Here is a 26,067-nt window from a genome sequence, read left to right as displayed (position 1 = left end):
AAATGTGTGTGATAATCCTCTGTATTATTTTTACAGTTTTATCTGAATTTAAAGTATCCCAAGTAAGCATTTGGAGTATTTCATGAAACATAAGCATTTTAGAGTATTATGGGTGAAGGCACTTTGTCATGTAATCCTGGTTACTTGAGTTTGAACCTCAGAACTCCTAAAGGTGAGAGGAGAGGATTGACACCCCAAAGTTGTCTTCTAACTTCTAAAATCTGTTTTATTCCCTTCTGGGCATCCCCTCAACTGTGTAGCCTGTCCTGTTTTGTAGTTAGACAGCAGGGCACATGACTTGTTTTGGAACAATACCAAGTGGACAGAAGTAATGCAATACCACTTTAAAGCAAGGCCACATAAACCTCATATTCTTGTTCATCCATTTCCCCTTCATCATTTAGTTAGCAGGAGAAAGAAAAAGAGAAATCTGCTGTGCTTCAGATAGCAAGTGTCCCTCAATGTTATGTATGTGATGGCACTATCCTCACTGTATTTTGATATCGGGAGGTAGTTTCTTATGAAAAGTCCTCAGTTGATGGGGAGAGGGCATCAGTAGGACCTGTGGGACTCTGCGTATCCTCTCTTTCTCTGCTATGGCTGCAGAGGAAATGAAACTGTGCCTAAATTCATAGCCATAATGTGCTATCATGATCATCCTTACCAAACGTGCAACTAATGGTTGTCTTTTACCTTAAACTTCGAACTTTTAAAACTGTGGCTATATAAACCTGACTTTATAAGTAGGCCATGGTAGATGTTTTCTTGTGAGAAAACAAGGATTATTAATGAAATTTTGGAGATTTAGAACTGTTTCATCAAGAATAAACTTATTTGTAAAAGAATTACAGGACAAATGCTTTCAGTGTGACTACGTAACTTGCAAATAGGACATCGTCATTGATACAATTCTTGTATTAGTAACCTTCTGGTCATCAATAATGAATTCTTTTTTCATAGACTTCACATTGTTTTTCTGAGTAGTTGTTTAGTTCTTTTAATGTATGAAGTTATCTAGTTATGATAAAAATATTTACTTTTCAGCTCAGTGCCCCATTTTATAATTGGGTTGATTAGCCTTTCACGGTCTAGTTTCTTGAGATACTTATATATTTTGGAGATCAGACCTTTGTCAGTTGCGGGGTTGGTGAAGATCTTCTCCCAGTCAGTAGGTTGCCTTTGTGTCTTAGCGACAGTGTCCTTTGCTTTACAGAAGCTTCTCAGTCTCAGGAGGTCCCATTTATTCAATGAGGTCCTTAATGTCTGTGCTGCTGGGGTTATACATAGAAAGTGGTCTCCTGTGCCCATGTGCTGTAGAGTACTTCCCACTTTCTCTTCTATCAGGTTCAGTGTGTTCGGACTGAAATTGAGGTCTTTAATCCATTTGGACTTGAGTTTTGTGCATGGTGATAGATATGGATCTATTTTCATTCTTCTACAGGTTGACATCCAGTTTTGCCAGCACAATTTGTTGAAGATGCTCTCTTTTTTCCATTGAGAATTCTCAACAGAAGAAGTTCAAATGGCCAAAAGACACTTAAGGTCATGCTCAACTTCCTTAGTGATCAGGGAAATGCAAATCAAGACAACTTTAAGATACCATCTTACACCTGTCAGAATAGCTAAAATAAAAAACACCAATGATAGCCTTTGTTGGAGAGGTTGTGGAGAAAGGGGTACACTCATCCATTGCTTGTGGGAATGCAAACTTGTGCAACCACTTTGGAAAGCAGTGTGGCGGTTTCTCAGGAAATTCGGGATCAACTTACCCCTGGACCCAGCAATACCACTCTTGGGAATATACCTAAGAGAGACCTTATCAAACAACAAAAGTATATGCTCTACGATGTTCATAGCAGCATTGTTTGTAATAGCCAGAACCTGGACACAACCTAGATGCCCTTCAACGGAAGAATGGATGAAGAAAGTATGGAATATATACATATTAGAGTACTACTCAGCAGTAAAAAACAAGGACTTCTTGAATTTTGCATGCAAATGGATGGAAATAGAAAACACTATCCTGAGTGAGGTAAGCCAGACCCAAAAAGAGGAGCATGGGATGTACTCACTCATATTTGGTTTCTAGCCATAAACAAAGGACATTGAGCCTATAATTAGTGATCCTAGAGAAGCTAAATAAGGAGAACCCAAAGAAAAACATATAGGCATCCTCCTGAATATTAACCTTCATCAGGCGATGAAAGGAAACAGAGACAGAGACCCACATAGGAGCACCGGACATAATTCTCAAGGTCCAAATCAGGAGCAGAAGGAGAGAGAGCACGAGCAAGGAACTCAGGACCGCGAGGGGTGCACCCACACACTGAGACAATGGGGATCTTCTATCTGGAACTCACCAAGGCCAGCTGGCCTGGGTCTGAAAAAGCCTGGGACAAAACCGGACTCTCTGAACATAGCGAACAATGAGGACTACTGAGAACTCAAGAACAATGGCAATGGGTTTCTGATCCTACTGCACGTACTGGCTTTGTAGGAGCCTAGGCAGTTTGGATGCTCAACTTACTAGACCTGGATGGAGGTGGGGGTTCCTTGGATTTCCCACAGGGCAGGGAACCCTGATTGCTCTTTGGGCTGAGGAGGGAGGGGAACTTGATTGGGGGAGGGGGAGGGAAATGGGAGGCAGTGGCGGGGAAGAGACAGAAATCTTTAATAAATAATAATAATAAAATATTGACTTTTTCCAATTGTGTAAATATACATTTTCATTATTAATTCAGCAGTATATAAACATCTAGACTGTTATAACTGGCTATTGTGAATAGACCATTGAAATTAAAATGAATGTGGTAGGATATAGAGTCTGTTGGTTATATGCCCAAGAGTGGTATATCTGGATCACATGTAGATTTATTTTTATCCTTTTGGCATGATCTTTTTATTATCATTATGATAATGGTATATGTTGTACATGAGTATTAATTTTATCAAGTTAGCATTGTTATTAATTAAATAATTTGTGTGTTTGTGCATTATCTTAAGATTCTTTAAAATCATTGGTAAGCAAGTGAAGGAATTTGAAAAGTATAAAGTATTGGAGCTGAGATGCATAAATCAGAGAGAATATGTGATGTAGAGTTTGTCTTTCCGGGTCTGGGTTACCTCACTTCGAACATTTTCCACGTATGTCTATTCCCTGAAAGTTTCATGGTTTCATTTTTCTTTACAGTTTATTAATTTTCTATCGTTTATTTGTACCACAGCTTGGTCATCTACTAATCAGTCGAAAGACATTCAGGCTTTCTCTGCTTCCTAACTGTTGTTAACAGAGCAGCAATGGTGCGGTTGAGCAAACATTTGTGTAGTAGGATGCAGAGTCCAATGGGCTTTTGTCAAGGAGTGGAACAGCTAAATCATATAGTAGATTTAGTTTTAACCTTTTGCTCTTTATTAGAATGAAGTATCCTTTATCCCATACGATTTATTTTAGTTTGAAGTCTGTTTTGTGCCCCCATTAAACTCTTTTGTTGGTTTGGATTGATGGTTGCTCTCCATATTATAATGCAAACTCCATGAACATAGGGGAATGAATATTTTGTCTATCACACAGTGTTTAGCAGCTGAGCAAGCACCTCATAAATGACATTCCATGAACAAATTTACAAAGTGCATTGTTGTTATTTTATGAATAAAAATAGTAGAATTCTGAGCTGATAACCTTGTAAAACTAACATTCTATAACATTAAAAATTAATCTTCCATGAAAATTTTGTTTCATTCATGTCATATAACATTAGCATAGATTCACAAATATTATCTTATGTTCAAATACTCATTCATCTTGTTTCAGAAATTAATATTTATTGATTATATTTCATATCATTAAGGAGCAAAACTTTAATTCCTACAATGCAGACTCAGTCTCTTTTTTATATCATAATTGATTTGTTGCCTTTTTTCTAACAGTTGAATGGAAACAATTGGATCGCCAATCCTAGTACATTAGTGTAATTACCATCCCTCACTATTACCTGAGGCCATTAGAACCTTACTGCCAGATCGCACACTAAAAGGCTCTATTTTTTAGTCTCTAATCCAATGACTTTCCCTGGACCTGGCTTACATCTCCTCCTTTATGGCCTCATCAGCCCTGCGATTGTGCAGCTAGGATCATTTTAGAGAGCTGGAAGCAATTACGGAAGCTGTTGTGCATAGTGTGCAGCCCTTTCGTACCTGTTTCTACCTTCCTTTTCCTATTATGTCTTTCTGGGGTTTAATTTTTGTTTCCAGTTGAGGGATTTTGTAGGTACTGTTGACTATTGGTAATTTGTGGTCTCAGTTGTAGTAATGGCAGACATTGGAAATTGTCTTTGAGTTGCTTGGAACACTGTTTCTAGTCATTAAGACAAGGGTTTTGATTTTGTTTTCTGTACTCAGGGATGTTGCGACGTCTCCGAGGCAAGAATATACATTAAGAGTTGATGAGCATAATTTACTTCCTCTTTATTAAGTAATTCACTTAATAGATCTTTCTAACCTTCAGTTATTTGAAATCCAGTGAGGTCTGGCTGTTTTCACTGATTGTCGTTGCTTTCAAAGCTTTGTTGTCTTTCTTAATTTTTGGTGTCTTTTAATAGGAGAATTGGGGAAGACAAATTAAGACATCAAAATATCAAACATTTAGTCCCAAACTAATAGAATTTTTTCAGTTGAACAGGATTTTCTTAGTGATCTATAAGTTGTCCTTTTATATAGAGTGCCTATATAATAATAAAAATAGGCATGTATTTTACATATATTTTGATTATTTTTCAATGATGATAAACCAAGATAGTAATCTTTTATTTGTGATCTTTAATTTAAACCAAGTAGGAATTAAAGACTATTAGCTATGAAATTAATTCACTGTAAAAATGAAATTAATTAAATATAAATTCTAAAGTAAGTAGAATTATTTTTATCCCACAACTTCTTGATGATAATTTAGTTATACAGAATAAATGTTACTTTTATTTACAAATATTGGGAAATTAGAGTCAATAAAAATGTTATTTTTATTTATAAAAACTTGGAAATTAGTAATTTTATTAAGTGAGTTTTTAAGAAGACATAGTACCATTTGTTTAGACAAATGTCAAGTACAAAACCAGAGAAATTAAATTTAATAATGTTTAGTTCTTCCATGTTAACCTAGAATTTTGAAGCTTTCATGTATACAATGGTGCACCCAAGATTTGATGGCATTTAACCCAGTGATCACTTGCCTTTCTTACTTTCATTTCAGAGTAGACAGCAGATAAACAGAAAAGATATTTGTGCAGGTAGCATGCTCAGTCAGCACAATGTGAAGATTTTGTCTTTTTCTTTCCCTTTATACCTTAATCAAGGGTGACATTCTCTCCCCTTCTGAAAACTCAAGATTCACCACTTGAAATGCTGAGTCTTGTTTTAAAATTTTACTTAAAGATCTTATCTCACTGACAACCATGATGCTCTAATCTGTGGGGCTCCCACCCATTTCAAGCAGCTGGGATTCTGGCTCTTTGAATGCCTTGAGAACTGCAAAGCTGACACACAAACACAGAACTCCAAACCTTTCTAAACATGGATTTTAAAATGTGAGTCACCCAGATAAAAGACACACACACACACACACACACACACACACACACACACACACATACACACACACATGCACACACACTTTATTTCGAAGTGAAAGCTACTATTTGCTAGTGTTTTCAGATGAGACTAGGCACATCTTAGATGGTTGTTAGCAGTCTTCAGAAAAGCTGTCAAACGCCCAATGTCAGTGAGTGACACCTCACACACATGCCTTCTGCTCAGTTTGGTGAGAACAGGCTCCTTGATGTCCTGATCCACTCAGGGACAGGCTCTCAAGTATAGGTTATGAGAAGCCCACTGGACTTGCTTCACTCTCAGTAGAATCTTAACTATTTGAATGATTGGAAACATAAGGAGTTCTTGGTTCTAGAAGGTGCTTTGAACAGAACTGAAAGGAACCAGAAGGCCAGGAATGCGTACAATGCTCGCACATGGTTGACTCATTGCTGCATCCTTGCCACTGCGGCTGCCCTCACCCATGCCTATGGCAGATACTCTTCTCCAGCTGAAGCTTGGAGGCTGGTTTTGTTCTTAAGCTGGCATGCACTCAAGTTTCCTGTTCTACCACTAGTAGTATCACAATGACGACCTTTGGGTGTGATTTTTTTTTTAATCCCACTTCTTATGCTCTACCATATCCTGAAACAATCTCCAACTGAGATATTAAGAAATCCTTTTGTTATCCACAGTCCCCCAGGTAGGGCCCAACTTGCTTTTTCTTCCTTTCTCCAGTTTTAGCCTGAAGTGTGAAGAGGCTATGGTGTGGCTTAATATCCTCCCCACACTGTTCTGAGTGCCTCCTTCCCTGTTTCTGTTCATTCTTTAGTGGTGGTTTAGAGCTTCCCAGAGATGAAAGTGTGGGCAGACAGAAGAGAAAGAATAGAAGATTTCTTCTCTGAAATGTCCCATAGCTCAGCTTCAAGTTCTGGGCTGACAGAATGAAGCTGGTTCTCACACGTACTTTGCGGAACCTGGGAATTTTCTTAGACCTGACTCTGTTTTCTTGATGCAGGCACATAACTGCCTTTTCTCTTCTTTGACCACTGTCTATCCAGTATCCACTTTCACTGATGTCCCTTGTTCTGTAAGATTGTCAAACAACAATCAACAGAACTCCATTTTTCTATCTCCTCTCTTTTGGCATAAATCTAAGTCATGAGACAATTTACGCATTTTTGAGCCATTTCAAAGCCATGCAATAGAGAGCAGCTCAGGTATCGTGAGGGTGGGGGTAAATAGTTCAGAAAATGGTCCGCAAAAATCTCAAGTGCTTTTGTTAAAGTTTCTTCCTGGATGTGTTAGAAGAATCTGAACTGTCTTTCTAGAATAGGAGGGTGTTCAATACAGCAGTGACTTTTCCACAGAAATCTACCTGCCCCTCTATGATGTCTTTCTGTCTTCCATGTGTACATTGAACCCAAGAGTCATGTCTCTCATCATTGTTCTTACAAACTTAGCTGGGAGAGCTCTTCTTCATGTGACTGTGGGGAAAGAGATAGCGAGAAAAATTGGGACCAAAGGGACAGGATAGTCATGAAAAAATGTTTTAAATGTCTAGATGCTGAATCGACCAATTGCTATCATGACAACTTTTGCTGTTAATATAACAAGCAAATACATTAAATATAACCCATATTAAATGTGGATAAAATCAATTTAAGAGAAGCTTTCAATCCAGATGCAGTTATGTTGAAGCTGAAACTGTAAGCACCACTATAGCTGAACAGCAGTTATATATCAGTATTGTTCTCAGCTTGTTCAGAAGAGAGACAACCGTAGACTTATCTCTACTGGTACAAGAGATGTTACTTTTAGCCAAACTGTACTTTTTAAAATTTAATTTTAAAATTTGTGCTGTAGTCCCTTATTTCTGTTGAAATTGTCTGTCTAAATCATAGTGATACAGCTATAGGCTTCATTCTATATATAAAAGAAGAGACATGAGTATATAATAAAATGTAAATAAAATACCTTCAGAGGTTCAAAGATAATAATAATAATGATACAAAGACCTTCAAGCAAATAAATTATGACAACTATCTATTAGTTCACTTAGACTAAATGGAAATAGCGGTATTATAAAGAATATGGTAGCACATTGTATTTTAATAACATCTTTCATAAAAAGTTTTATGTTAGAAAGTAAAACAAGCAGTCTTGGATCAAATGTGTATTTTAATTCATTTTCATGTTGAAAAATGTGTAACAGAGAAAATTTGTATCAAAGAATGTGATCTTTGCATTTATGAGGTACTTCTTTCCTTTTTGTAAAATATGATTTCATTTTACTGTCTTTTGGCATAATTCAGGTCACTGGTTGACAGCACACTTCGAAATTTGTAGAAAATGTTCAGCCTAGTAAAACAGACGTTTTACATGTAAATTGGGTGTGGTGGTTTGAAAGAAAATGGCCCCCAAAGGAAGGGGTACTATTGGGAGATGTGGCTTTGTTGGATAGGCATGGCCTTATTGGAGGAATTGTGTCACTGTGGAGGTGGGCAGTGAGATCTTTTGGTTAAGTTTTGCTTGGTGCCACAATCTCCTTTTTGGCTGCAAAATTCAGGACTCTTGGCTCCACCACGTCCTCTTGCACAATGCCACGCTCCCAGTCCTGATAATAGACTGAACCTTTGAAACTGTAAGCAATCAAGCACAATTAGATGTTTTCCTTGTAAGAGTTGCCTCAGTCCTGGTGTCTCTCCATATCAATAAAAGCCCTGACTAAGACACTGGGTATATTCATATTCAGAAAGAGTTTTGATAAAGAGTAAAACAAAATAACACAACTTACTTACAAATAGAGGTGCACGACACAGTTGTGATTTAGAAGGCGGCGTGCACGCAGGGAGCACGGGCACTTTTTGGACACACAGCAGGATGCAGCAGAAGGTATCCAGGAGACCACAGAATCAGACCCCAGGCACCTCAGCTTTAAAATAGACACAGTCAACACTGCGTGTTCTGAAAGGTCTCGGACCGATTCAAATCGTTCTGAAGAAGATGAATAGAGCTGAGCTGCTGCTTAAAAGCAATTTGTCCTTCAGTTCTTATCTGGAGATGAAAATTAGACCTAAAAATTCCATAGTAGGAAGCTTTTATGACACGTATAAAACTCAGAGCAATGATATTGCCATGGCTTTAAACTGGCTTTCAAATGCTTCTTGAAAAAGTGTTTTAAGATGAGACTGAAAAACTTTTCTCATTTTTATTTCTCAAGTAAAAAAATTGTTTTCATTTTTTAGTTTTCTGTAAAAATCAAACGAAATTAAATCTTTGAGTCACTTCTAATAAATGCCTGAGTTATTTAACGGACCTTGACTCTCTCTTGATATTTAAATACCAGTTTGGATTCCAGTTTAAGTCTCATACTTATTCTGTTATATTCCTACATTGTATAATTACTTAATTTTATATTATCATTAATAATTTTCTGTTAGAAATGATACCATTATGTCAAATGGCAGCATAATTTATTCAATATAAAACATACAGTGGTTTGAAATCTTGAATTAGATCTTTGTTTTAAATCTCTCAAAAGTTTTAAAATGTTGGATAACTAAGAATTTTCTGATTAATACTTTTTGCAAAGGTTTATGATGTTTAAATTTAACGAGATAATATACATTTAATTAATGTTGGAGATTCTAAATATTTTCAGTGCAATATAGCATCTTGTTTATTGAAGTATAGTATACAGTATATATTTCAGTGGGTGGGAAATTTTTCTTATGCTTACTTTAAAAAGTATATTTTAAAAGTGGCATAGATGTTTATATCTCCTTGTCTTTCTCAGTACTAAATTTAATGGTTGATGAAATAATATTCTGTAGAGCTTATGATCTTTTATGTTTATCAAGAAAGAAAGGAAGCAAGTAGGTGTACTCCTGTAGCCAAGGAAATGAGAACGCACATGGCATGGACCTGCTCTTAAATGGCTCTTTTAGTTGGTTCTAGTTTATAAGGCAGAGGAGAATCTGAGGTCAGCAGGATGGATTTGTAGTTCTTTTGCGGCTTCATTTGGAGACTGTCATAGTTCTATTACATCTTTACTTAAAAGGAACAAAAGGAAGTTGTGAAGTTGTTTTCATCAGCCGAATACTCCAGAGGTTGAAGTAGGGGATGCTCAAGTTAGAGGATAGTCCGGGTTACAGAATAAGACCCTATCACACACAAGATCATCTCGCCTTTGAAACTGAGTTTGGGAAGGCATACTGATCATGCTTAACGGATATATTCAGTATATTTTGGTTCAAGCATAAGACAAATCAAAGGTAAATTGTATCTGGATCCCAGACATGGCCACCAAAGTCTTTCTGCTCCAAGAGTTAGCAAGTTTGTCCTGCTTTGTCAAACCCTATTCCTATGAATAGAGCTGGGGTGGGGCTGAGTTCACTAAACAGGAGCACCTGGGCATGACAAGAACTGTTACAATCAGGAGTTTCTCTCCTCAGTTATAGAAAGTCAGTGGGACTTTTGAAAGACTGAGGCCGTTTGCTATGGACCTTTGCCTTTTAAATAACTGAAAGTTCGAGGGGGCGCCATGTCATTCTGTACACCCACTTTCAGTTCACTAGATGGAATGGTGACACTGTGCCTTAGAATTTGCTATTGAGAACTGGATCCTAAGATGTCGATGCCACCATACTTGTGTCCTCTAATGTGTGTTCAGACAGATTTTTCAACTGAGAAGAGTTTTCTATTTTTTTTTTTGAAGTGTACCATTTTATAGGAGATTTTTTAAAAAGAAACTTCTTTGGGCTCTCTAATACTTATTTCTCTGTCTATCTGTCTATCTGCCTACCTCTCATTTGTGTGTGGAAGATTGTATGAGTCATGTGTCCCATGTGTCTGTCACAAGTCAGTTTGTTAGAGTCTGCTCTTCCCTCTCATCATATGGGTTCTGGAGATCATTCTTGGGTTTTTAGGCTTGCCAATACTCTTATCTGCTTGTAATGTCTTGCAAGCTATAGACATTTTTGTTTTTAACTTTTATTATCATGTATTGATTACATGTATTTATGGGGTTCAATGTGATGTATTTACCTCTGTTGACAGGTAGCATGCTGAAATCCAAACTCCTCTCTTCTACCCTTAATACTCTCCCCAAATTTTAACAGTCATGTCATTTTAAATACCCTTATACCAAATTTATTAACTAATAAGTAAGTTTGGTTTCACCTCTCATATAGGAAACTTCTTTCTGCAGCAGAATGAGACCATTACAGAAAGCCACAACTGGTCAAGATACAGAGAACACCAACACTGTATATTTGTGAATTAATTACTTGACTTTATGAATTGATATCTTGTAGGCATGAGTCTAAGTATATAAAGGATAGATGTATAATTATTATGTTATCATACTAAATAATTAGTATTCATGAACTTTCTAAGTGTTCTATTTTGTTTATATATAAAGTAAATGATATATATGATCTATATAAACAAATTAAAAACAAATAATATCAGTATTATCTATATCTATATGTAATTTTGTTTTTTTGTTGAGTCAGTTTCATGTAATCTCAAGGCCAGCATCACATTTATTCTTTAGCTGACAGTTACCTTTAACTTTTGATTCTTTTACTCGGTCATTCATTTTCTGTGATTATAGGCCTCTACCATGACACCTAGTTTTAAAAATCGTATAATATATTTAATTATGTGCATATATCTCTGTATAGATATGTGCATTTGAATGAAGATGTCCACAGATTCCCCAAGACCTCAAATACCACTGGGGCAAGAGGTATATGGTTGAGGTCCTCTGACATAGGTGCTAGGAACAGACCTCAAGTTCTCTGCTAGAGAGCTACACACACCTAACCTGTGAGCAATCTCTCTTGTCCCCTAAAGCCATTGTATGTGAGCTGGAGAGCAAACTCTATGCTTTGTGTATGTTTGTATTCTCAGATTCTGTTGTAGATACTGGAAAATTTGATATGTGTTGTTTCATTATTTAAAGGTTAATTTTATATATTAGGATAGTTATTATTTTTCTTTCTCTAATTGCTGTTGCTTCTGAACTTCCATTCACTAAATTATGTCTTAGAGGAATTTTAGTATTTGTCTTTCTGTACTTTATATTTTGAGCCAGATATTTGACTTAATTACAAATCTTTTTAAGTCATTAGAATTTTTTCCTAAATCATTCATCCGAGAAATCGCATTTTTGGGAAATTACTTAGAAGTGCAAGTAAATATCATTTTAGCACAGAGAATATTTTTAAACATTCTTTGAGATTCTGTAATCTTCATGTATATCCTGTGAGTGGGAACATGGACCAACTCCCAGTAGCCTGACTGATGACATTCACGGGATTAATGAGAAGGTTAGCAGATGCCTGCCGAGCAGACCAAGATTTGGATATTGATACAAGAAGAGAAAACCAATTTTGTTTCAGTGAACCATGGCAGATGGGGGTACAGCGTGTTCTTGAAAGAAATGAAAGGTGCCTCGTTCAGAGTTCTATCCCTCTGTCTGATCCCACATCATTTTTCATCCTCAAGTGTGATGATCTGTGGAAGAATCAGGTTACCCAAAAATTGAGCCATTTATTTATAACTACAAAAAATTTCTAAACTCTTAAACCTGACATTTTGTGTTTCAGAAGTGAAGCAAGTGTGTATGAGTTGACTCGCAAGAGATCATATGTTGCAATTTGGCCTTCAGCAGAGTGTTAGCCGACTGCTTTTGTAGAAAACTGAAGAACAGGTTTTCATTCTTTGCTATCAGATTTGTATCTTTTATACACACACATACACACATTCACATATGCACGCACACACACATGCAGCAATCATTTTCTCTGGTCTAATTTAAAATTTTAAAGTTCATTAGTAGAAATTGATTTTTGAACCACAAATATTACAGTTTTATGTAAATTCCAGTTGGTGAATCTGTTGTCACCTCTTTTTCTTATTGTCACGCACTCGTTCCTTTAAAAAAGTAAAAAGATTTATTTATATTATATATACAATATTCTCCCTGCATGTATCCCTGTGTACCAGAAGAGGGCACCAGATCTCATTACAGATGGTTGTGAGCCACCATGTGGTTGCTGGGAATTGAACTCAGGACCTCTGGAAGAGCAGTCAGTGCTCTTATCCTCTAAGCCATATCTCCAGCCCCCCACTTGTTCCTTTTTTGCATCTTTATCATTTCATCTATAATTCATCATTGTTCTGTTTCTTTTTTCTTTTTTTAAAATCATTATTCTCTAACTAGCTTATAGGCTGGTGTCTCTGCTATCAGTCCTATCCTTTTGCTTATTTTAAAAACTGAGAGTAAATCTGCATCATGATTTTTTTAAAAAAATTTTGTATGTTTGTAATGGATTTTACATCACGTGAACTTATGATAATTGTTATAATACATCTTTATACCTTTTCAATATTTTCATCTGCTACCTATATTTGAATCACCTTAAACCTCTTATATAGTCTCTTGGTTGGCTTTTCACTGTGTGTTTGTGTTGTAGGATATTTGAATTTTATAAGCATGTTTTTATTGTAAGTATGCATACCCATTATATTTATAATATAAATAACCTGGACAGAGAAAGTGGGAAGTACACTTGAACACATTGGCACAGGAGACTACTTCCTAAATATAACACCAGTAGCACAGACACTGAGAGAAACAATTAATAAATGGGACCTCCTGAAACTGAAAAGCTTCTGTAAAGCAAAGGACACAGTCAACAAGACAAAACGGCAGCCTACAGAATTGGAAAAGATCTTCACTACACATCAGATAGAGGTCTGATCTCCAAAATATACAAAGAACTCACTCAAGAAATTGCTCATCAAAAGAACACATAATCCAATAAAAAAAATGGAGTACAGACCTAAACAGAGAACTCTCAACAGAGGAATCTAACATGGTTGAAAAACACTTAAGGAAATATTCAACATCCATAGTCATCAGAGAAATGCAAATAAAAACAACCCTGAGATTCTATCTTACACCTGTAAGAATGGCAAAGATCAAAAACACTGATGACAACTTATGCTGGAGAGGTTATGGGGTAAAGGGAACACCCCTGCATTGCTGGTGGGAGTGTAAGTTGGTACAGCCCCTTTGGATATCAGTGTGGCAGTTTCTCAGAAAATTAGGAAACAACCCTCCTCAAGACCCAGCAATACCACTTTTGGGTATATATCCAAATATATATATTGGATATATATGCTTAACTGTGCCACAAGGACATGTGCTCAACTATGTTCATTGCAGCATTGTTTGTCATAGCCAGAACCTGGAAACAACCTAAATACCTCTCGACCAAAGAATGCATAAGGAAAATATGGGGTACATTTACACAATAGAGTACCGCACAGCAGAAAAAAAAAAAAAAGACATCTTAAAATTTGCAGGCAAATGGATGGAGCTAGAAAACATCAATTTGAGTGAAGTAACCCCGACCCAGAAAGACAATTATCGTATGTACTCACTCATAAGTGGTTTTTAAACATAAAGCCAAAAACAAAACAAAACAGCCTACAAATCACAATCCCAGAGAACCTATACAACAATGAGGATTCTAAGAGAGACTTACATGGATCCAATCTACATGGGAAGTAGAAAAAGATAAGATCTCCTGAGTAAATTGGGAGCATGAGGATCTTGGGAGAGGGTTGAAGGGGAGGGCAGAGGCAGAGAGGGGAGCAGAGAAAATTGTAGAACTCAATAAAAATCAATTTAAAAAAAGGCAGACACTGATTAAAAAAAAGAATCACACCAACTACTCTAAAAAAAATGTTTTTACAAGTTCCCAGATATTTGGCTGTTATATGCAATAGTCCCAAACCATTCTGGAAAATAGACTGTGTCCTGATTTAATGGGTCCCTATCATATATATTAGTAAATGTAAATTAATATAAGCGTGATGTGCTTTTAATGTATTTTGCATAGATTATAGCTTTTAAAGCAGGCCAAGTAAAAGTTTCTATTTTTTTTTTTTTATGATTTCACACATGCTGTTTTGCTGAAGCTTTACAAATTAACAGAACCTTTTTTTCATGGGAAATATTGTTTACCAAAATCCAGGCACACTGGGAAAATTCAAGGTTCTGTTAATTCATTAACTTTCTTTTTGAGAATTTTATATATGAATACTATATATACACACCTGTGTTCCCCACCCACTCCTCCAATTCCAGTGTGTGTCACTCGCTTCAGATTCATGGCTTCCAATTCTCTCTGTTCCTCCTCTCTCCCTTTTCCTCCCCTCCCATCACATACTCATAAATACAGCCTGCTGGAATCTTTTAGTCCTGCTCATGTTTTCAGAGCTGATCTCTTGGGATCACTTAACCTATCAGGGTGTTCATACCCGGCAAAGACTGATGCCACCTCTCCCAGAGACGATCAGCTGCATGCAGTTCTAAAGCCAGAGACTCTAGGACACACCTGGGGTTCAGTCTTAGCTGCATCACTCAGGAAATGTCCAGCCTTACGATCTTGCCTCCCGGCCACTTGTAGAGCAGCAATGCTCAAATGAGCATTCTGAGATAATGGAAACATTCCATTTAACTTGCCAGCTGAGCAACTAATGTGTGATTAGGCTAATGAAAGAAATGAAGCTTTAATTGTGTTTAATTTTAATTAATTAAAACCTAAATAGCCATTCATGACCAGTGTACACCACAGCTGTAAAGGATAAGAGTGCTAAAAAATATTGGTGGTCATGTAATCACACCCCAAATCAAATGAGGATAAAATAAAGTTTTTACTGAAACTGTTTGATTTTTTGATTCTATATTTTATTTATTAATAGGTAAATAATAAAGTATTTTCAGAATATGAACTTGAAAATAAGCTTTAATGATTATTGGGATTAATATCATCTTGACGAAATTTTAATTATATTGCACTTAATGAGTTAGAACTTCCACCAATGCATCTGAAGAATTAGTGAGGACAAAGTATTTAATGACTCAATCCCCATGAAATCATTATTGCTTTACATTTAAATATTTATCTTGTATAGTATAGGATTACATTTATAGATTATCTTGTCCTCTGAAACATCTGGTAGTTATCTAGAAACTGAAAACATTTTATTCTTGGATAGGAATTAAAGTAGATTTTCCTTGAAGAATTTAAATGACCCTGTGCGCGTGCGAGCACACACCCACAAACACACACACACACACACACACACACACACACACACTCCAAATGTCATCACAGCTTCTAATAATTTATGTAGCAGACCATAAGAAATTGATCCTTTTAAATCAGTTAAGCTAACATATAGGGAATTGTATTAATTTTCTTAAGACATAAGTATATAATTTTTACTCAAGTAATGGCCTATCAGATAATTCATGCTATTTGTTCTCTATGATAGTTATTGTGAAATTATAAAGTATATACATACGTAATCTGGCAGTCTTGATAGGGAGCCACTATAATAACTGAGGAAGTTGTCTTAAGACATCCTTGAAGACTATTCAGCATTACCTTTATTTTGACCGTGGCTAAAGAGTTGAGTAATTAGTAAATGGGATGCTGCTATTTGTCTTTATATATTCACTAAATTGTATGGTACTCTAGTGAAATAGAGTATCATTGTAATGTATACTTACCTGAATGATAACAGTTGTAAGAATGCTTTCAAACCACACTTATTTACATTACATCGTTTTACTTATTGACTGAACATTTGTAATAGGTGCTAAACTCCCAGCATCCCATAGACTTCCTCTAAAATAGAACACATATTAGGACACAGATAAATTTGTGAAGATCAAAAGTTTATTTTCATAATTATAGAAGGTATAATTGATTATATTATTCAAATATATATTTATATGTGATTATTATATAATTAAATTTTTATTGAAATTATAACAACCTTTGTTGTGTATTTCAACTTGTTTCATGTACATATTTTATTACCAATTGCCCAAGAATTATTAGTCTATAGTAATGTTTATTTACTGATAATTTGATAGAGAATTTACAGCAAAACTCAAACTTCTATGGAGCTCTGATGTTTATTTCTCATCCACATTAACATTATACTTTACATATAGCCATAAAGATGTATTTGACTTGTTCAGGAATTTTCTTAGATTTTTGCAATTAAGTGACACAGTTTGAGGGAACTAAACCCAGGTAAGACAAGACTTTCAAAGAGTGAGATTGTATAACGTGAGGCCTTTGGCGTCTTCTTGCCACATTTGTTATCTAACAGTTTCTTTGGTTGCGGAATCGCTGAGCACCACAGCCTGGTGCTCTGGCATAGTCTGCAAAGATGTGGCCAAGGTGTCTCCTTGTCAGGGCTCACACTGAGATTTGATTGGGCGGGATACCATTTCCAATTGGCAGGACTCAACTTCCTCCCATGAATTTTGAACTGAAATCTCCCTTTCTCTCTGCCTGCTGACTGAGGGTTGGCCTCAGATTTTTGGCCATATGGTTTTGTTTATGTAGCAGCAGCACTCAAGACAGCTGGCTACCCTGGAGAAGAGGACAGGATGAGTCAGATGTAGTATAATCAAGGTGGAAGTCACACACTTTCATAACATATGCTAGAAAGTGAGAGCCCATCCTTTTTGGAGTTACAACAGAGTCATTAGAGTCAAGTCACAGGAAGGGTTATACAGGTGGTGACTAAGGATAGTAGGTGGTCACTGAGCCATATTAGAAAGCTGTATATCATGAAGATTTAACTATGCTGTCTTCAATATGGGATGTTCACTACAGGATTTAAAAGAATCCATAAAGCTTTGAGTGACATTTTCTAATCATGTTAATTATCACTTTTATTAACTAAAGGATAATATGCATTAATTAAAAAATATTTGAACCTACAATGTATAATAACACTGTAGATTGCATTATATGGAATTTATAACATAGTCTGATATACATACACACACACATATATAAATGTATATCAGCATGTATTATGAGGAACAGCCATATACTCTAAGAGATATACTAAAGAGTTCTGATACAAAGTTAAAATTCCTCTTTATTAAAAAATCACAGCAGCCGGGCGGTGGTGGCGCACGCCTTTCATCCCAGCACTCAGAAGGCAGAGGCAGGCGAATCTCTGTGAGTTCGAGGCCAGCCTGGTCTGCAAGAGCTAGTGCCAGGACATGGTCTGCAAGAGCTAGTGCCAGGACAGGCTCCAAAGCTACAGAGAAACCCTGTCTCGAAAAAAAAAAAAATCACAGCAAAGGTTAGTTTTGGTTTAAGAATGTCTGTGTTCTGCTTTAATTTCTATCTCTCAATTTTGTCTCGTCTTCTTGCATTTTTTCTCTGGTGTACATATCTCTGTGAAGATCCTGCTCTTTTGGCAAGAGAGACTCAGCTTCTGCTAATGCAATTGCTCACAGGTCACTCTAAGCACAGTCTTTATATATTGAATTCTGTAGAGTCAGCTTCTTTTGCTCCAATATGCCCTGCAAAATGGTTTTGCCTGCATTCACTGTTAACCTGGGAATGACTTTAGTCTGTTTGTTTGGCCCCAGAGCTCCTTCTCTTGCTTGAAAAAACAAAAATCTGTGTCGGCCCTGTGTCTTTTTTGCCATCTCATTTTTCTTCCTGGTGCTGAGGTTAAGGGGTGTTTTACATTTTATTCCCTTCAGCTAGATGAATCAGTTTTGGGGTATCTGAGTTGAAATGTCTCCCTTTGAAGTTTTGAAGAGCATGACACTGGAAGAATCACAGAGTAACCTTCATTACTTCATTGTGTAGATAGTGGTGTTGTATGTCACGTTGTGGTAAGGACAAGATAGGAATGATAGGCACTGGGCTCTTCTCACTTGGAAAAATAAAGTGTTTGAGTTGGAGACAACTGTGGCAAATGCTTGTTTTCTTTGATGGTTGTCTAAAGTGACACTCCAAGTAACTGTACTTACAAGTTAAATATTTTAAATGAGAAACTGTATTCATCTCATTTAATATTTGCATAAATTAGTACATCAGGAAAAAGCATTATATAAGAGAAATATTTACCAGTAATGGCAATTCACCTTAGCTCCTGTGACTCCCTCAGTGAGAAGAAAAGGACGGATGATGAAATACCTGGGTCCTAAGTCAATGGAGAATGCATCTCTTTTTACTGTTACTTGGTAGTCTTTAATACAAAGGAATTTGAATTCAATAATATGACTATATACATAATTTAAGTCCTTGTTCTCTTTTATTCGTTCAGTATTATAAAATAACTGTAGAGATAAGTAAAGGCACAATTTTATTGTGAAAGCAGAAGAGAAACGATTGCAGTGTTTTTATAGTTAAACCGTTTGTTTGTCAAATAAAGCTAGATTTCTCATCTTCTGCTTCAGTGTAATATAGTAAAGCATTTAAGTTAGTGTTCGGGCTTGTTAAAGACTTGGTTTTTCATTGAGAGAACCATAAAAATATGCAGATTGTGTGAATTCAGGTGTATGATGTTTTCAGCAGCCTGCAAATCATAAAATGCAATTTTCTCCTTTTAGTGCCAAGTTCATGATACTAAATGGCTTAGAAAATTGTATTAGGTAATTTTCTCTAGTGCATTTGATGCAAATTGCACTAATATTGTGAAGTGCCTTTGTTGAACACATTTTAAGTTAGATGAATTAAAATTTCTGAAGGACAGAATTAGATCAAGATGATTATGATGAGAAAGATTGCTTATTCACCAATAACATTAAATATGGTTAGTTCAATGCATTATTATGTAAATCTAAGTAAGCTCACCATTTATTCTAATGACCACTTTCTTGCTTATCTGTTGGCAAGTGAAGAGTGCTTTGTTTAATATTTATGCAATAAAGCTTCTTTATTTCTGCAGATGTATATAAGAGGTGATGCTAGATATTTCCATAAAAAAATGTTTTTATTACTGAAGGTTCAGAGACATATGAATCCATTCTTTTAAGACTTTTAAAAACCATGATGTAAGATAAACCTCTCTCTTAGACTTCATAATGAAGAGGGGAAATCTATGTGTTATGGTTAAAAAGATGGGCTGATGAAGACCATGTAAATAACAAAGTTTTGTAGCTGAAAGTGTAATACTGACAGAAAAGAGTGATTTATGCGAAACAGTGTTGGTCGTTGCTACCGTGAATCTATAAGAACCAGAATCCTCCCACTCATCCATTTTTAGACAATGTATTCCATGTCATTCTCAATCTGCCTATCATACATATTTTGGAGATATGATTAGGGTTATCACTCAGTAATTAATCTCAGGACTTATAATCTCTATTCACAGGACAAAACAGCCATAAATAATTATTCTTGTCTACCTTTTAGGTGAAAATTATGGTATTGAGTTTTTAATGCTACCTCAGTTCTATGGTGATGGAGGAAGGTCATTGGTTAAGTAATAAAGAAACTGCTTGGCCCCATAGGTTAAAACATAGGTGGGAGGAGTAAACAGAACAGAATGCTGGGAGGAAGAGGAAGTGAGCTCAGAGACGCCATGCCCCTACTCCCGGGCAGACACACATGATGAAGCTCCGACCCAGGATGGACGCAGGCTAGAATCTTCCCGGTAAGTGCACCTAGCTGTGCTACAGCAGATTATTAGAAATGGGCTAGTCCAGGTGCAAGAGTTAGCCTAGAAGAGGCTAGATAGAAATGGGCCAAGCAGTGTTTAAAAGAATACAGTTTGTGTGTTGTTATTTCGGAGCATAAGCTAGCCAGGCGGCCAGGGTGCTGGGGACACAGCCCCACTGCTCATATTACAACACTATGGTCTTTCTTTCTTTCTTTCTTTCTTTTTTCTTTCTTTCTTTCTTTCTTTTCTTTTCTTTCTTTTTGAGACAGGGCTTCTCTGTAGCTTTGGAACCTGTCCCAGAACTAGCTCTAGTAGACCAGGCTGGCCTCGAACTCACAGAGATCCACCTGCCTTATGGTTATTATTTCTGCATTGCTTTTGCAGGGAAGAAAACTTACCAGCAATAAATAAATTTGCATAAATTCCTCTCCCTTAGGGAGACTAAGGTTCAGTATGTCCCACCTAACTTTTGTAGCATCACATTACCTAGCTTAAGGGAGAAAAAATAATCTTTCCTCTGTTTTTCTTAAGTTCTTAGCTGGACTTTGCTGTAATGAGACACGTGTTAAGAAAAAGAAACAACTATGTTCATAGCAGCATTGTTTGTAATAGCCAGAACCTGGAAACAACCTAGATGCCCTTCAATGGAAGAATGGATGAAGAAAGTATGGAATATATACATATTAGAATACTACTCAGCAGTAAAAAACAAGGACTTCTTGAATTTTGCATACAAATGGATGGAAATAGAAAACACTATCCTAGAGAAGCTAAATAAGAAGGTGAACCCAAAGAAAAACATATAGGCATTCTCCTGAATATTAACCTTCATCAGGCGATGAAAGGAGACAGAGACAGAGACCCACACTGGAGCACCAGACTGAAATCTCAAGGTCCAAATTAGGAGCAGAAGGAGAGAGAGCACGAGCAAGGAACTCAGGACCGCGAGGGGTGCACCCACACACTGAGACAATGGGGATGTTCTGTTGGGAACTCACCAAGACCAGCTGGCCTGGGTCTGAAAAAGCATGGGATAAAACCGGACTTGCTGAACATAGCAGACAATGAGGACTACTGAGAACTCAAGAACAATGGCAATGGGTTTTTGATCCTACTGCATGTACTGGCTTTGGGGGAGCCTAGGCAGTTTGGATGCTCACCTTACTAGACCTGGATGGAGGTGGGTGGTCCTTGGACTTCCCACAGGGCAGGAAACCCTGATTGCTCTTTGGGCTGATGAGGGAGGGGGACTTGATTGGGGGAGGGGGAGGGAAATGGGAGGCGGTGGCAGGGAGGAGGCAGAAATCTTTAATAAATAAATAAATTTAAAAAAAAATAAAAAGAAACAGAAGGTTAAGAATGCATGTTCCTATGCACATGGATGTCCCCTGGAGAAATTAGGAAATCTCTAGAGTAGGTCTTTAAGAGTTCTCGATCTCTGGTGTAATTTTCATATTTATCTGAAACAAAGGAAGGAGAATTTGGACTGCTTAGAATAAGACATGCAGCAGAAGCACCCAGCTCCATTATGGAAAGTCAGGTACACACATTCTCCATTGATTTAGTCTAGAGAGACTTCATCAGCAATTCTCTCTGTCACACAGGGAATCACAGGAGCAGGGGAGGATTACCTTTATGGGCAGGTATTTCTCTTCTAAAAGACTGACTTCAGAGCTTCTCTTGTTTGTGTATTCAGAAGAATCCTCTCTGCTCTGCTGTTCTTATTTGTTATTGTTATGTTTTTAATGTAATATTGTAAACCCCAGCTTGAGCCAGTGCTATCTATGGAAATAAAAGGAAAAGAAAAAAAAGAAAAAAGAAAAACCGCTGTCAAGACTGCTCAAAGGAAAAAAGACACACACCTTAAGAAGTCGAAGTGACTGGGTTCTTCAGCTGGATAGTATTAGCTGCTGTCATCACTGTTTAGTACTGGAGTTGTGAAGCGTTCTTTGCACTTTCTTAACTGGGAGGGCACATAGGTTTACGTGTGACCACCGGCAATAGTACAAAGTGTTCTGTCTTTTCATCATTTGTTGAGAGATATTAAAACTAAGACATGACAACAAAAGCGTGGTGACAAGATGACCAAGTGAGACTCTTCCTCCCAGCACAGCGATAGAACCAGAGCCTTGGGCAAATCCTTTTGTGGGACACCTAGAAATGAGGAGAAAGGCCTCTGCATTTCCAGTGAACACAAAATCACCCTCTATAGCTCGTCAGTGTGTTTGGGATATTTGGGACACCCATCCACTATAATTCCTGTGCATGAAGGAAGTGACACTCTTACAGAGGAAGTTAGGGTTTGGTTTGTCCAATTAGCTCCCAGTCTCTCCAAAGGGACTCCCTGGGTACCATCTTTTGTATAATCAGAGTTGAGACTGTGATGATATGACTGTGTTGTTGCAGACCAGGAAAGAAAGGATGGAAATTTGTGAGCAGTACACAGAGGAGAGAACAGTTGAAAGCCTCAAGTCCCAGTTTCTCCCTGCAGCGGTAGCAGGTTTTTTTGTACTTTGAAAACATCAACTTCTTTTTTTTTTTTAAACATGAGTGAAAGATTTTATTTAACGCACTAATTGACAAAAGAACTGTCATGATGTCTCAACAGATTTAAAGGTGTCATCACATTCCATGTCACATGAGGGATGCTGAAATAAGCTGTAAAGTAGTCATAAAAACAGAAAAGCATGGTGTTATCAAACAACAAATAAGTAATTGCATTCTAGAAGTCCTAATTTGGATTTTTTTTCACTTCTTTAAGTTTTTACTAATATTCTTTTCTTTTTTTAATTTTTTTTAAATTTATTTATTTATTAAGGATTTCTGCCTCCTCCCCGCAACCGCTTCCCATTTCCCTCCCCCTCCCCCATCAAGTCTCCCTCCCTCATCTGCTCTAAGAGCAATCAGGGTTCCCTGCCCTGTGGGAATCCCAAGGACCGCCCACATCCTCATGAATATTAACCTTCATCAGGCGATGAAAGGAGACAGAGACCACACATGGGAGCACTGGACAGAAATCTCAAGGTCCAAATCAGGAACAGAAGGAGATGGAGCACGAGCAAGGAACTCAGGACCACGAGGGGTGCACCCACACACTGAGACAATGTGGATGTTCTATCGGGAACTCACCAAGGCCAGCTGGCCTAGGTCTGAAAAAGCATGGGATAAATCCGGACTAGCTGAACATAGCGGACAATGAGAAATACTGAGAACTCAAGAACAATGCAGTGGGTTTTTGCTCCTACTGCACGTACTGGCTTTGGGGGAGCCTAGGCAGTTTGGATGCTCACCTTACGAAAACATCAACTTCTGAGCTGACGAACAAATACAGAATGAAACTAAAGCAGTTGGACTCAGCCATTGCTATTTTTATTAACATTTTTGAAGTTATAACAACTATAGTAATGCAAAGGGAAAATGGTTCAACCGAAAAGGAGCAGCCTCATGCTTCTTGACAACTGACTGTCATTGGTCAGGAAGACTCGGGTTGACTCACACAAAGACTGTTAGATGAAAGGTCTAAAGAGGATTGAGGGAGCTTCCACAGACTATGCAAAGTCTGTGTCGATGAATTACTTTGAAACCAGTTACCAAAATTTCAGTCTGTGGTGCTCTTTTTCTAGGTGTTCTGATGCCTTTCTCACCAAAACAACAATAACTAACAAGCTTGTATGATAAAGAGACTTAGAAAGGATGTGCTCATATAGAAATTGGTCATGGAAAATGCTGAGAACTGTTATGGTTTTGAATCAACATTCTATATACGTGTTTTGTATAGACATTAGATCAGTTTCCCATTAGAATTTTTACAATATTTGATAGAGATTTAAACAGAGCAGCTTGCCTTCCATGCATATACACCACTTTTCCAGGGAATCTCTTCTTAAGAATGTATAGCAACATGTTATTTTGTAACAAAACATATGAAGTAGTCATGAAATGCAAGTATGGAAGAAAGCAGAAGGAAGTAAGAAGCCATTTCATTTTCTGTGTTGATTTAGAATTTTTCCAACAAAGCCATTCAATTCCAATTTAGTCATTATCTTGCAGACCTTTGTTCTTAGCATTCACGTCGTATAGAAATAGAATGTAAGCCATTAGCTGCCTCCGTAGTTGAGAAAATTGGAGACATACTTGAGAACTCCAAAGGGGACCATTGCTACGTGTCCATAATGGGGTTGGATTATTCGGAGAACAGCTCCGTTGAAAAGAGCCTTATGATTGCACTTATCACTCTGGCAGAAAGCAATTAAATGTTAAGATGGTCAGTCCGCCTTGATTGGCTTTAGAATGTAGCTCGAGACCTGGCTTGAACTTTTCTAAGACTTGAGGACCCAAAATCAGTAGTATTAAATAAAATAATTTATTTGAGCTGCTGCTGCTATGAAAAGCAACTGCTTATGTGCCTCTGAAAACTTGAAACAAATGTTCTAAGGTTTTGCATTCTGTTCCCGGAACATTTTTCTTTTTTAGTATCTGAAAATATATGATTTAAAGCATGGTAGTTATGGATTGAAGAACTCCAGCACCTAATATTTTACATTCCTACAGAGTATTTGTTTACTCTGGTATAATTACATTTGTTTTATATGCTTACTGCTTCTGTGCATAACTCAAATCCACACTTTTATAACTATTTTAGTTATGATATTTAGTTACAGAAAAGTGTGATTAATTAGAGATCAGAATGAAACCTGGCCAAATTTAGCAAGCAAGAAAGAAGAAGGTGTGGCATTGGCTAGGAAAGTTATTAACTGTCTGAATTTTCTAGCCCATCACATTCTGATCACTCAGGCAAGTGTTTATCATATGAATGAACATCTGTTCCTGAGGCTTATCCTGTGTTAAAAGCGTTCTGAGTGCTTTTCAAGTTTGTTCCTTCTCCTAGCCTTGTGTGGTAAGTGTGCTTATTTTATGTAATTTACGGTAAGGAAGCTGAGACCAAGAAAAGAGAGGATTTTTTTTTTTTTTTCATAGATACAGTTAGGTTAGATCTTTGTTCTTTTGGTCAGTCTCTGTTCCTTCTTGGCACTATTAGGGCTTCTTGACAACCCAGTGTCTAAGCCCTTTTCAGAGGGACTTTTAACATAAAAAATGCCTGTTATGCTTTATTTGTAGTTTTAAAACTCTGTATTTAAATTTATTATCATGACATTTCATTTTATGACATTTCTGTCATCTCATATTACAAATTTCTGAAATATTAAGAATAGCATGTCACAATACTAATTAACCATCTAAGCTTTAGGTCATCTCTGAAATTCATCTAATGAGCACAGCAAAAATAACTTCCTGTCAAAGTACCTAAAATATTTGGGTCCAATGAAACCGAGGAACTAAGTCGAAAGCTTCTTAAGTCTATATTTATGTTTGATCATTGTCATAGAAATCTAGAAAGAACTTTTAAAACAATAATCACACTCATTTTCTTCCAGGTTCAAGATTAGGAATTCCTCACTTTTCCAATGGTAATTTGCATAATAAAGATCACAACCGCAAAGCTCTAAAGGAACTGAGACTAGAATTAGGTCTCCTGTGGGGATAGTCAATAGGAATTGAAATTTGCTTTGTTCTACTGCAGACTGAAAGCAAGTACTGCAGCTGTTGATCAAACGCGATTGGGAGACTGCATTTTAAGAAGCAATTACAATGCAGAATCTCGGAAAAGGCATGGTACATAGTGCCATTCTGATTGGGGTGGTCTGCATAAACCTATTTTACCTAGAATTTATCATGATTCTATTTCAGAACACCTGTATTTACTGTTTTTTTGTTATTCAATTATATCTGCACTTATATTTTTATTGATTTAAAATTTGAAATCACTTAATTAGCCTTTATATATTTGTTGTTGTTTGGCAGCCTCACATGTGTGCCTGGCACTTTTGAAGAATGGAAGAGGGTGGCAGATTCTTTGGAGCTGCAGTCATGGATGGATGTGAGCTGCCATGTGGGTGCTGGAAATAG

At 36.9% G+C, this 26,067-nt stretch overlaps 1 protein-coding gene across 1 annotated transcript in view; it reads left to right on the top strand.

Moving 5' to 3' along the window:
• Positions 1-26,067, top strand: part of Stpg2 (sperm tail PG-rich repeat containing 2) — a 355,873-nt gene that overhangs the window by 276,476 nt on the left and 53,330 nt on the right. The window lies entirely within an intron of this gene.

This window comes from Microtus oregoni, unplaced genomic scaffold (assembly GCF_018167655.1).
Source record: "Microtus oregoni isolate MIOR12 unplaced genomic scaffold, Mior012 000000F_ref0000247, whole genome shotgun sequence".
NCBI classification, from domain to species: domain Eukaryota; kingdom Metazoa; phylum Chordata; class Mammalia; order Rodentia; family Cricetidae; genus Microtus; species Microtus oregoni.
Note: the sequence above shows the minus strand (reverse complement) of the source record. Positions and strands in the feature narration are given on the sequence as shown.